Below are 12,635 nucleotides of genomic sequence, written 5' to 3'. Positions count from 1 at the left end.
AGGAGAAAGTAGGGGAAAATACAACACTGCAAAGAAAAAACCTATTGCTTCTTCTCAATGCTTTTTTATTTTCTCAATAACAAGTAAGGAACTCAGAGGCAGCATGCCACGACTAAAGTCGGGTATCTAGTACTATTTGCTATATATTTATGTTTCCCAATTGACTCTCTAATTTTCCCAGGATAACATAGAGATATTGTTTCTATATACAGTTCTGCACTCTGCCATTTTATATTGAAATAAGTCTGAAAAACTAATTATTTTTGCCTGGGCTCAAACCACAGTCCTAAGGATCTTCACCTCCATCCCCTTTGGACTCTGTATTCAGGTGGAAGAACTGTTTTCCACTATTCAGGGGACATTATGAAGATTCAGATGAATGTCCCAGTGGCACAAAGCAGCCTAGGATAATATTTTCCTAGAACAATGACTGCCATCATCAGCCAAGAGCCAAACTGAACCCCAATTACAACATGTATGAGGGGAGGGATATACTACACAATTGCTCCTATCATTAGACAGCACAGGAGGAATCCAGACTGCCTGACCCAAGACCCCACAGTAGAAGCAGGTAGCCACAGATAGCACTTTAAACCTGCTCCCAAAGACACATCAAAGATATCAGATGATAGCTCCTACCTGGTTAAGACCTCTAGCGCTCCCAGTGGTGGTCTACAGAAAAGGTATGTAGGGACTCACCATTCCCAATACAAACCCTATTGCCATGAATAGGAAGAGTTGAGAAGCCTGGATTTGCACACAGACTACTATTCAAAACTCCTTCCCCTCACTCTCCTAATTAAAGTGAGGAATCAAACACAGACATAAGGACAGGAAAACTGGTGCTTTAGGCTTCATGCTCATGAGTCCCCACTAAAGCACTGGAATTACACTTCTAATCCTTGTAAGTTGCACTATAGTTTGAATAAGGTCTTGCAGTCTTTGATAGGCAACCTTGGGCTTCCGGTCTAGAGAGACACATAGCAACACATTGTGTGTGTGTGTGTGTGTGTGTGTGTGTGTGTGTGTGTGTGTGTGTGTGTGTGTGTGTGTGTGTGTGTGTGTGTGTGTATCTGTCTGTCTGTCTGTGTCTGTGTCTATGCTGGTCATAGGCAGTGGATCCAGGTATTCTCCAACTCTGATTTGTCTGTTTTTCTTTTTGGTGGTTGTTCTACCACTTGGGTCAGGCTTCCAGGGCCACAGCCACTTTTCTGGAGTGGCTGAAGCTGTGCCAACATTTGCCTTGATTAGCCTCAAACATTAACCCACTGCAACTTTGCTAAGATAACAGAAGTGGGGCCCCAGCCTGCTAAGCTTACATCCTCAGAAAAAAAAAACCAGCCAGAAAATTACTGGGAGATTTGACTGAAATAAGTCTCCCACTTTAGGTTAATAATGCTTCCATAATTCTCTGTAGTCTCTGTGCAGAACTTACAGGTAGCCCCGCAGGAGATATGCAATCAAATGGGAGACCCTAGTAAGATCCATCCCATAACTTCCAAACTAGAGATTCCATTAAGGTTAAAAAGTTCGTCAGAAATGGCCCCACTTCTGTCTGGAAGGGACCCTACATCATTATCCTGATGCTCCCCACTGCAGTGAAAGTAAATGGCATCCCTTCATGGCTCCATCATACTTGTCTGAAGGCTGTGATTCAGGACGGAAGGCAAAAGCCACTTCAGATCTGCTGAAGCTCAGACTTCTACATCTCCCCGATACTTCACCCTTTTCTAAGGCCCCAAAATGCAGCCTAGGCCCCCAAAATCAATGATTCGAAATATATTTTGTCAATATTGGAATCTTCCCCACCCATACCCAGGATATACTCTAGAATTTCTGTCTCTGTGTCCCTGTCTGTATGAGTTTGTGTGTCCTAGAGTTTGAACACAAGGCCTGTGCACTGTTTTTGAAATTTTTCTGTTCAATATTAGACCTCTACCACATTAATCACAACTCTACTTCCTTCTAATTGTTGGTTAATTGGACATAAGAGTATCAAGGCCATTCTAAGTCACTCGGCTTTAGCCCCAGGGTCCTCACACCTTAGCTTCTTGAGTAATTATGATTAAAGCCATGAGGCAGTGGTGCTTTGGTCAGCCTAATTTTTTAGTGGCTATAGGAGATGGAGTAACACAGACTATTCTGTCTCAGCTGTCTTTGAAACTCAATTTTTCAGGTCTAATCCACCTGGGTAGCTAGGACTCCCTTTCAGTTATATCCTGCACATTTTTTACTGGGAGCTGAACAGCTTGTCATCTGGAAACTCAAATACTACCAGACAACAAAACAAACCACACCAATATAAAACAAAAGAAATTCCCCTGAGAATGTGCAAAGGAATGAGAAAGTATGGGGGAAATTCCAGCAATACAAAATATTGTTTCTTCTTTTTGATGCCTTTTCATTTGGACAATAAGAAAGGAACTCAGAGGTAGGCACTCTACCACTAAAGTCAGGTATCCAGCTGTTTGTTTCCAATTGACTCTAATTTTCCCAGGTTAGCATATAGATAATGCCTTTATATACAGCTCTATATTGTGCAAGTTAATATTAAGATGTGAAAAACTATTTTCTTTGAGTAGCCTCAAACCACAATCCTAAAGATCTTCACCAGAAGGGTGACTATGATAGCATGGATAAGCCCAACAGGGGAAAAATTACATGCTGAAACCACACAGGCCCTAAGGAAACATAAAGCCATAATGTTACCTGGGAAATATTTGAAAAATATGATGAATGTGTAGGTGCACACCTGTAAATCCTAAAGATAGGAAGGAACAGGACAAAGTATGGAGAGGTCATGGCCCACCTTGGTTGAATAAGAAGAACTTGATTCAAAAAAAGAAGCAGAATCTAGACCCTTGGGGTTCATGCCTATAATCCTACCTTCTCAGGAGGCTGAGAACTGAGATTGCCATTCAAATCCAGTTTGGAAAGAAAGGCAGTAAGATCCTTCCCACCAATGAAGTGCTCAGACAAACCTAGACTTGAGCAACAGAAAATCAGGAACAGCACACAGGACATAAATTTAAGCCCAAGGGCTCAAAAAAGAAATAGAAAATGAGAAAAGAGAATATTTATTTCCATCTATAACTTGATTATTCATGTTTTTCTTGATAGGATTCTGTTACTATATTTCCTCTTTGATTATGAGATTTTTATTTCCTGAAAACATTATGTACATATATTACAACATCGATAGTAAATTATTTTTTTTTACAACAAACTTTCATCCCATTTGAAGGGTGGCATTGATCTTAATTCAGATGAGGGACCCTGTGACACCAAGATAATGTTTTTCTAATGCACTGTCTGCAATTATTACCCAAGAGCAGCCTGAACCCCAATTATACTATGCATGATGGTATGCATATCCTATACAACTTCTCAAATCATTAGATGGCATGGGAGAAACCCAGACTGCTTGACCCCAGAGACCACAGCAGAAACAGGTAGTCACAGTTAGCACTTTAAAACTGCTCATAAAGAAATACTTGTAATCCCCCCATACCAACCTGTGGGCATAACCACCAGACCAACTGATGATCAGTTACTCACACCTGGGGGATAGGATGGCAGATGGATAGGAAGCAGTTCGTTCAGCTTCATTGATATCAGAAGAGATTTTATACCAGGATAAGACTTCTGGCACTCCCAGGGGTGATTTACAGAAAATGGAAGTAGGGACTCATCATTCCACACACAAACCTTATTCCTCTCCCCAAGGAAGAATTCAGAAGTCAACATTTGCACATTGTGCCATCAGTGACTCCTACCAATCACATTCCCGAATAGAGTAAAGAACCAAACACAGACAGAAGGGTAGGAAAACTGGTTCTTTAGGATTCCTACTGATGAGCCAATATAACTAGACATCTAATGCTTTTAGATTGAATTACACTTTGAATAATGTCTCACCATTATTCCTGGAATCTCTGGGCTTCCAGTCTAGCAAGAGACACAACTTCACATTTTGCAAGTGTGTTTCTGTCTGTCTGTGTCTACTGGTCATGGAAAGTGGATCTATTAGCCTGATTAATAGGAACAGTCCATCATTGCCACCAGAAGTGTAAATTATCCACAGAGGCCTTCCTGAAACATAATGGACCCTAACACAACAAAATAAGTAGGGTTAGAGATTTAGAATTTCTCATTTAAGCTCCAGGCAAGAGGAGGATCATATTCTTCTTATCAGGGTACATTCTAGAAATTCTAAAGGAGGCCCAGTAGCATCAGGGGGCATTGGAAATACTTTCCTCCTCCTATAACACTACCCAAGAACAAGGGAAAATGTTAATTGGATTTGGCAGGAAGTACAGTTATATTGTTCGACTGATGGCATTAGTGCATACCCAGAAAAGAAACTAAACCACCTGACCCAGGACCATGGAGCAAGAGAAATAATCACAGTTACCACTTAACACCCACTCCCAAAGCCAGGATCCAATGTCTCACAGTTGTAATCCTATATACTCAGGAGGCTGTGATATGAGGATTGCAATTCAAATGCAGCCTGGCAGGAAAAAAAAAATCTGCAATAGAATTTTCTCCAATTAACCACCAAAGATCAGAGGTGAAGCTGTGGCTCAATGCAGTACAACACTAGCCTGGAGGAGAAAGCTCAAGAATAATGTCCAGGTGAGAGTTCAAGACATATAGTGATTTTTAAAAATAATTTTAAAAAAAGTAAAATTTAAAAAACCTTGCTCCCAAAGAGTCACTTACCATCCCGTTTTCTCTACTTGATGGTGACTTCCAAGAAGCACCTAAGGAACAGACCTGAGGACTGCAAGGCGGCAAACAGCAAGGTGGCATTGTGATCTCTGCCTGTACAGCCAGTGGAGATCTCCGGAATCCTTAGGGACTTTGCGCGCCCCCAGCCTGCAGTGTCTGTGGATGACGAAGGCAGAGAAACAGCGTCCCCACAATGTTTCTACTCCTCGTCTCCCAAACACATCTTCCCTCCTCTCGGGGTACATTCGCGGACATGACCCAGGGTCCCCCATGACCTGGGTTCATCCTTTCCCCTCCACTGTCCGGCGGCACCATCCGAGAGAGAGCCGCACCCCAATGGCACCAGGCTGAGGAGCCAGACGTGTTCCCCCTACTGCTGGCATCCGGGATCCCTGACAGGAACGCCTACGGCCTAGCCCCAGCACGAGAAGGGAGTCACCCTCACCACTGTACCCCCGCTCCCAAAGAACCACGTGCCCCCCTCTTCTCTCCCTGCCGGCGTCTTCCAAGAACCCACCGAAGAGCAGACCTCTGCAGCCGCCACGCGGCAAACAGCCAGGCGGCAATTTCCTCAGCGCCGGGACTGCCAGTGGACACCACGCCGACTGTTAGACCTCTAGCGCTCTCACCTGCGCCTGCGCACCATGCCGGCCAGGATCACGACCCCACGCACATACACACGCATCATCTTGACCCTAGATGCCTGGATTGACACACACTCCGCCAGCACCAACTCCTGCCACTCACTCTCCCACGCACAATGAGGGACCAATCACAAACAGGAGGAGGCAGAGAAATGAGGGGTTGATATGGGGCTGGGAGATATTCTGGTGTGTACTCACAACCCAGCAGTGCACTAGTGGAAACACACCCCCAGTCTTTTATGTTTTCTTAGTGTTTCCATAATGTCACCAATTACCCCTGTGCTGCCTTCTGCTTCTTTTTGAGGGAGAACCGTGGCATCACGCCAAACCCCTCTGTATGTGCCGCACTAGTCTGGGACTCTGATGTAGGGATTCCCTGCCTAGGCTCTGCTTTCTTCCATTTACAGGGAGTTGTTATAACTTAGCCCATGCAACCAGGACACACAAGCACTTTTTCGGGAGGATTAATTCCAGACCCTATATTTGTTTAACCTAGCCCCTCCCCCCGCCCCAGCTCTGGATTAGCTAGCATAAAAAGAGTGGCCATCACAGACTCCAAATTCACCACTTTACAACAGAGTCCTTAATAAATTCAATGCCACTGTGGCACTGCAAATTAATTCCATCTAGAGCCTTCTGTCCACGTTTCGTGGCTACAGCTGGGTGGAGGAACTATGCTTTTCCTCTCAGTCTGCATTAGCTGATATTCAATGTGGAGTGCCTGTGGCAACAAGCCACCTAGGCACATACTTTCCTCTTCCACTAAATAGTCGTGTCACCCAAAGGGGAGTGGAGGACAAGGACAGGTATGTTGCATAACTGCTGACATCTTTAGATAGCTACAAGACAATGCAGATTGCATAATCCTGGACCACACAACAGAAACCCACAGCCATTGCAGGGACTTGGATCCTCCTCCCAAACATGCACTTGTCTTCCCACTCTTCGCCACCAGGGCGCACCACCAACAGACTCAGGTTTCAAGCTCTGGACCTGGCCTCTCATACGGCTAGGGGGCCAATTCCTTTTCTTTCTTGTTGCTAAGCCTAGAGCTTCTGCGTGGTTATGACCTCTAGCACTCAAAGCAAGCATCTGCAGTTCATGCAGGTGGCAGCTCACATCCCAAACGCACATTGCCTCACTAGAGCTACACCACAGTCCTTTATATGTGTAGTTCTATTTTGAATAAGGTCTCAAAATTTTCTCTAGAATAATTTTTCTTCTATTTGGAAACAAAGTGCACCCTTGTTACAGACTCTAGGATGCCAGGAGCTGGCAAGGCTCCACAGCCATTGACTCCAATGCTCCAGGCTGCAAGTACTTGCCCTTTTCTGGTATGAAGAAGTGTTCCTTTTAACTTTTGGACCTGGGGGCTTATGTCATTTAACTGAAGGAGGTTGATGGATCAAGATTGATTAAGATAGAATGAGGAAGGATGGTTGGCAGCTGCATTTGTTGGCACAGTGGGTCCTAGAACAATATTATGCAAGCATTTCACAAATATAGAAAGTGTATATAGCTAAAGCTTTTGCTGGAATCAGCCATCTCTCTGTCTCCTTCTTCATCCTCTTGCCCCTCGGAGCCCTGCTCATTCTGTGGCTGGATTGCAAGACGCCCTCACATTGACCATGTATTTGGGTGTGTGCATAAATGTTTATGTATTTGTGTGTTATTGGTGATTGTGAGACTTGGATATATGGATTCACACAATTTCATTGTACTTTCTTCTTTGAATGTGTTGATTTCATATGTAAATTATAGTGTTTTTAAAATGTGATTTGAAATAAAGCATATCTATGAGATAAATTTACTCTAATATGTGGCAAAATTTGACACTTTTTATACTGAACCTGCAGCTTGAACTCGGTGTCCTGAACTCATTGTCCTTGAGCTACTTTTGCTCAAGGCTAGTGCTTAACCTAGTGAGTCACAGGTCCATTTGTAGATTTATTGGGGCAGTTTATTGCAAATAAGACTGTCATAGACTTCCTTGTGCAGGCTGGCTTCAAATCACAATCCTGAGATCTCAGGACTCTGAATAACTAGGATTATACCTTTAGCCATAGTGTCTGGGCAAAAGTTCCAAAACTCCGTGATTTGAACTTTTTTCTAATGTTAAAAGCACAATAGACTACTCTGTGTCTTCTGCTAATGACAAAAGTGCTGTTTGATGGGTGAGTGTGTATGTGTGTGTGTTGGTGGGAGCATATTCTAGAGCATGTGTGATAAAGAGAGAGGTACTGGGGGCTGGGAAAGTGGCTCAGTGGTAGAGTGCTTGCCTTGCATGCATGAGGTCTGGGTTCTATTCCTCAGCATCACATAAGCAGAAAAAGCCAGAAGGGGTGCTTTGGTTCAAGTGGTAGAGCACTCGACTTGAGCTGAAGAGCTGAGAGACAGCGCCCAGGCCCAGAATTCAGGCCCCACAACCAACCAAAACAAAAGTAAATAGGTACTGAAGAGATGCAAAGCAAGTTTAAAAAATAACATCCATTTCTATGCACTGATGCTTCATAGCTATAATCTAAGCTGTGCAAGAAGCTGATATCTCAAGACTGTAGTTTGAATCCAATCTTGACAGATGAGTCAATGAGATTTTTATGTTCCAATTAACCAGAAAATTGCAAGGGAAGTTGTAGCTTAAGGAGTAGAGTGCCATCCTTAAGGAAATCAAAGTTAAGGGACAGTGCCCAGGCTCTGGGTTCAAGCTCCAGTCTACACAAATAAATTTCCTTGGGCACTCTCATGCATGTCAGAGAATACTCAACTACATACATGTTTTTGAGGAAAACACCATACAATATGTGGTTAATATGTGCTAATAAAAATGTAAAAGAAACATATTTATAAGATTATTTCTTTGTTGCTTTGTATGTCCCTCCCCCACGGTATAACCCCTGCTTTCACTGTATTTGATGTTGTTATAATTTGTGGAGGGGAGAGAAAAAACAAATGGTTTAAATAAGGATACAGGTGGACCCATTGCAACAATGAGACATACAAGTCGTTATGTCGAAAACAAACTTTACAACTTTGGTGGGGGGGGAAGAGGGTTGGGTAGGGGGATGAGGGGAGGATGGGTTGGGAAGGGGAAACAAAGGAGGAGGCTACAATGCTTGATAAGAAATGTGCTCATTATCTTGCTCATGTAATTGTAACCCTTCTATACAGTATTTTCACAATTTAAAAAAAGAGGAGACAGACAAGCAAAGCAGCGATGGAAAACCACCTTTGAGAAGTGCTCCTGAGATTCCTACACTGCCCAAGCTCAAGGATTAAAACAACTGTGGCATCTCAATCACTCATTTCTGGGAGGAAGTCAAAGCCAAAAGAGAGAATTGAGTCAGTTTAGCATGATGCTGACATAAAAACAGAAAACGTGCTAAGAGAGACTAAGTATTCACATAAAAAAAAGTCATAAATATGTGAAGCCATGCTTGTTATTTATCTCAACTCATTCCACAATGCATCCACAGAAATTATGGGAGGAAGATGGCAGAGGAGAAGCTAGGGGCTAAACAAGCTCTCACATAGAAACCAGTTTTCGTGTTTCAGTGAAAAGTCCAAGGGCGCTGACTGTTGGGAAATGGGATTTGGGTCCTGAGAGGTGGTTACCTCATTGAGACTGTGCCCCTCCTGTTTGAATCCACTTCTGAAACATCATGAGATGAGAAGCTTGGCTCCACTTCCCACTATCTCAGCCGGGCACAAAAGTCCATAAGCTTCAAATCTCCAACATGCTGCAAACCAGTAGGCTGATCACATGTGAACTGAGACCTCAGAAACACAAAAGAAACCTAGGCAGACAAACCAGGGCCTGGTTGCTGTCCCTTGTCTTGTTCACTCAAGGCTAGCACTCTACCACTGGATCTATAGTTCAATTCTAGTCCATTTTTCATTAATCAGTGATAATATTCTCATTTAAGCCACCACTCCCAGATCTCGGCCACCTGAGCAGGTAGGATTAAAGCCATGAGCCACTGGTTCCCATTTGTGTGCATTGTTGTTGTTTTTCTGAAGAGAGGCTATAAGGCACATTCCATGCGTAGTGGAACCAGCACCATCAATATCACCTAGAAATTGGTTGGACCCTTGTGTCCCACTCCAGATCTGTTGACTATGCATTTCCTAAAGCATATTCATATAACTCATAAGCACAGTAAAGATTGAGATTTCCATCATCTATTCTTAGTCTCAAAGCTCTAGAATCAGGACTGAGAAATCTTTGTATTCTTGAGATCAGGCTCAATAATACATACATATATATATATAATAAATATTTTTATTTAATGACTGACAAACCAGTCCCTTATTATATTAAACCAAACATTAATCTCTTATGTAATTCCTTCCATCATGTATTCTCCTTGATTGGATTGGAAATGAAAACACAATGTACTAAATTTTCCCAGAACCCAACTCCTCAAGTGAAAGCAAAACATACCTTTCTGTATCCATTTTGGGTGACAAGGTGTTAGTAGATTTCTTGTAATTAACATGTATTTGTGGAACAAATAATCAAAGCTTATTGGAATGCAATAGGGAACACAGTCTTTGTGACCTATATTCTATCCTTCATACTGATTCTAGCAGCACTGCAGTAAATGATGTTCTGATTCTTATTTCAGAATTAAAAGTCAACCACAAGATCCATAGTAGGTGTTCAGGGTGCTACAAGGCTCTTGTTCTCCCCTGTAAATTTAGTATTTGTGACCATTAATTTGCAACTTTGAATAATGCTTATCAAAAAATCTATTGCCAACATTCATTTTAAAATTTAAGTTATTTATTAAAATAAACACAAAATGAACTGTACAGTAATTTTACTATATACATACATTATGCACACAATGGCCATTCAGTCTGCTTTTGCTATGTCTCCCTACCCCTTTTCAGACAGCCTACATGATCCCTAATAATCTCTGTTGAAATATTCACTCAATAGTGGGATGCCCAGAACATGTTATGCTTTCTTTAATACCTTTCAATACACACATATAAAATATAAATTCTTGGGCTGGGAAGGTAGCTCAGTGGTAGTTTGCCTTGCATGCATTAGAACCTGGGTTCAATTCCTCAGTACCACATAAACAGAAAAAGCCCAATTTCCCAAATTTACATAATTAATTTTCAACAGTTTAAACATAAAATCTTTCCCTTGCTTGTGGCGGGGACTCCACTATTTGGACCATTCATCCAGCTCAGCTTTCTGATGGTATTTTAGGGATGAAGTCTAGTAAACTTTTCTTCCCAGGCTGAAAACACAATCTTCCATATCACAGCTTTTCCATAGACAAGAGTTAAAAGCGAGAGCCAATAGCACATATCAATAATATAATAAATTTGAAAATGTGAATATACACTAGCTTTTGAATACAATAACATTGTGAGAAAAGGAACCACACACACATACATACACACAAGCACATAGGTTAAAAAATAATTCAACCTTCAAAGTTTACATTTATCCCCAGGATACGTTATCTGGTGAGTAGTACCATTTTCCCCTGGAATTTTCCCATAGATTACACCTGGAATTCTCAAGGAAAATGTGCATTCTTCCTAAAGATTCCTCCCCTGTAAAGTACAAGATCCCTTTACACTCTCACACATCCTTTGACACTTTTTCAGTCTGATAGATTGCTTTTTGTGACAAATCAGGGAAGGCTGCTACCACAAGCCTTCCCCGCATTGCTCACATATAAAGGGCTTTTCTCCAGGATGAATTTTTGGTGTCCTCTAACATGGCAGTGTTGCCTGAAGGATTTGTAGCAATAAGGGCACTTTTGGAGTTTCTATTCAGTGTGAAGTTTTGTGTGTACAAGAAGACTATATGTTGCTCTATAGGCTTTCTGAACACACCTCAAAGGCATTTCTAACATTTTTTTTTTGTGTCTCTTAACATGTGACTAAGTGTTAAAAATGTTTCCACAGTGGCTACCTAAAGTATTTTTTAGTCTTCTATGGCTTATAAATGTTAATGAACACAACAGTTTTGAACTGCACACACATTGCAGGGAAGTCTTTTTTCCTCTAGTGTGTATTAGCTTTATCTGGTAAGATTACCATGCTTATAAAAAGCTTTGCCACATTCATTACATTCATATTGTTTTTGTTCAGAATGAATTACTTTTTTCACCTCAGAAACCAGTATTTCTAAAGGATTTCTTACTCTCATGTCATTTGTGAAGTTTTTCCCCTGTATGAATCATTGCATGCCTTTTAAGGTTAGAATTTGAGCTGAAGCATTTTCCACACTATTACATTTATGTTGTTTGTTACCAGTGTGGACTCTGAGATGCAACTGCAAATCTGTGGGTCACAGAATGTTCTCTGACATTGACTGCATTTAAGTAATTTCTTTCTACTATGGAATTTCTTATGTTCCAATGTTGTGTAAATGAACTTAAGAGTTTTCCATATCTTTGTTGCTGTTGTTTTTAATGTACCTATAATGTATTATGTGATTTTTTGTTTCTTTTGCATGTTCTTCCTCCATAGTATAACCCGTTTGCACTGTTATTTGATTCCAGTGACCTGCATCTTGTATATACATTTTTTTTTAATTTGGGGAGGGGAAAGGAAATAAAAAAATGCTGAAACAAGGATACAGGTTGAGCCATTGTAACAATGAAATGTACAAGACACTATGTTGAAAATGAACTTTACAACTTTGGGGGGTGAGGAAGGGTGGAGTTGGGGAGGTAGGGAGGGAAGGGATGATAGGGGGAAAAACAAAGGAGGTAACAATGCTCAATAGGAAATGTACTCATTGTCTTGCTCATATGACTGTAACACCTCTGTACAGTATCTTTATAATAAAAAATATATATTGAAAAAAAGAGTTTTCCACAGTCCGTGCATTCATAATATTTTGCTCCTATCTGGTTTCTATCCTGCTCAGCCACAAAAGAGATCATGTGAGAGGGATTTGTATCTCTATCATTCTCTTTGGATCTTTCCTCATTATGAACTCTATTATGTGGCCTACCATGGGAGGACTGCCTCTCCAACTCAATCTCAGAGTCATGCCATGAATTTGCCCTCCACTGCCAATTTCCCTACTCTGAGCAATGGTAGCTTCTGTGTACAGGGGCTTAATCAGTACTGTTACATTCAGGATTGTGTCCATGTGCTAAGTCCTCCTTATTGTTCAGTGTTTCAGGTTTCAAACTATTTTGAGTAAGTTGTGCTTGTTGGGATGTAAAGTGAGTCATCCTACCTGAACATAAGCCTGTCCTGTTCTTCCTCACTCTCACT

The sequence above is a fragment of the Dipodomys merriami genome, unplaced genomic scaffold (assembly GCF_024711535.1).
Source record: "Dipodomys merriami isolate MVZ:Mamm:240054 unplaced genomic scaffold, mDipMer1.0.p SCAF_3, whole genome shotgun sequence".
Lineage (NCBI taxonomy): Eukaryota > Metazoa > Chordata > Mammalia > Rodentia > Heteromyidae > Dipodomys > Dipodomys merriami.
The sequence above is the reverse complement of the archived record's forward strand: the minus strand, read 5'-3'. Positions refer to the sequence as shown.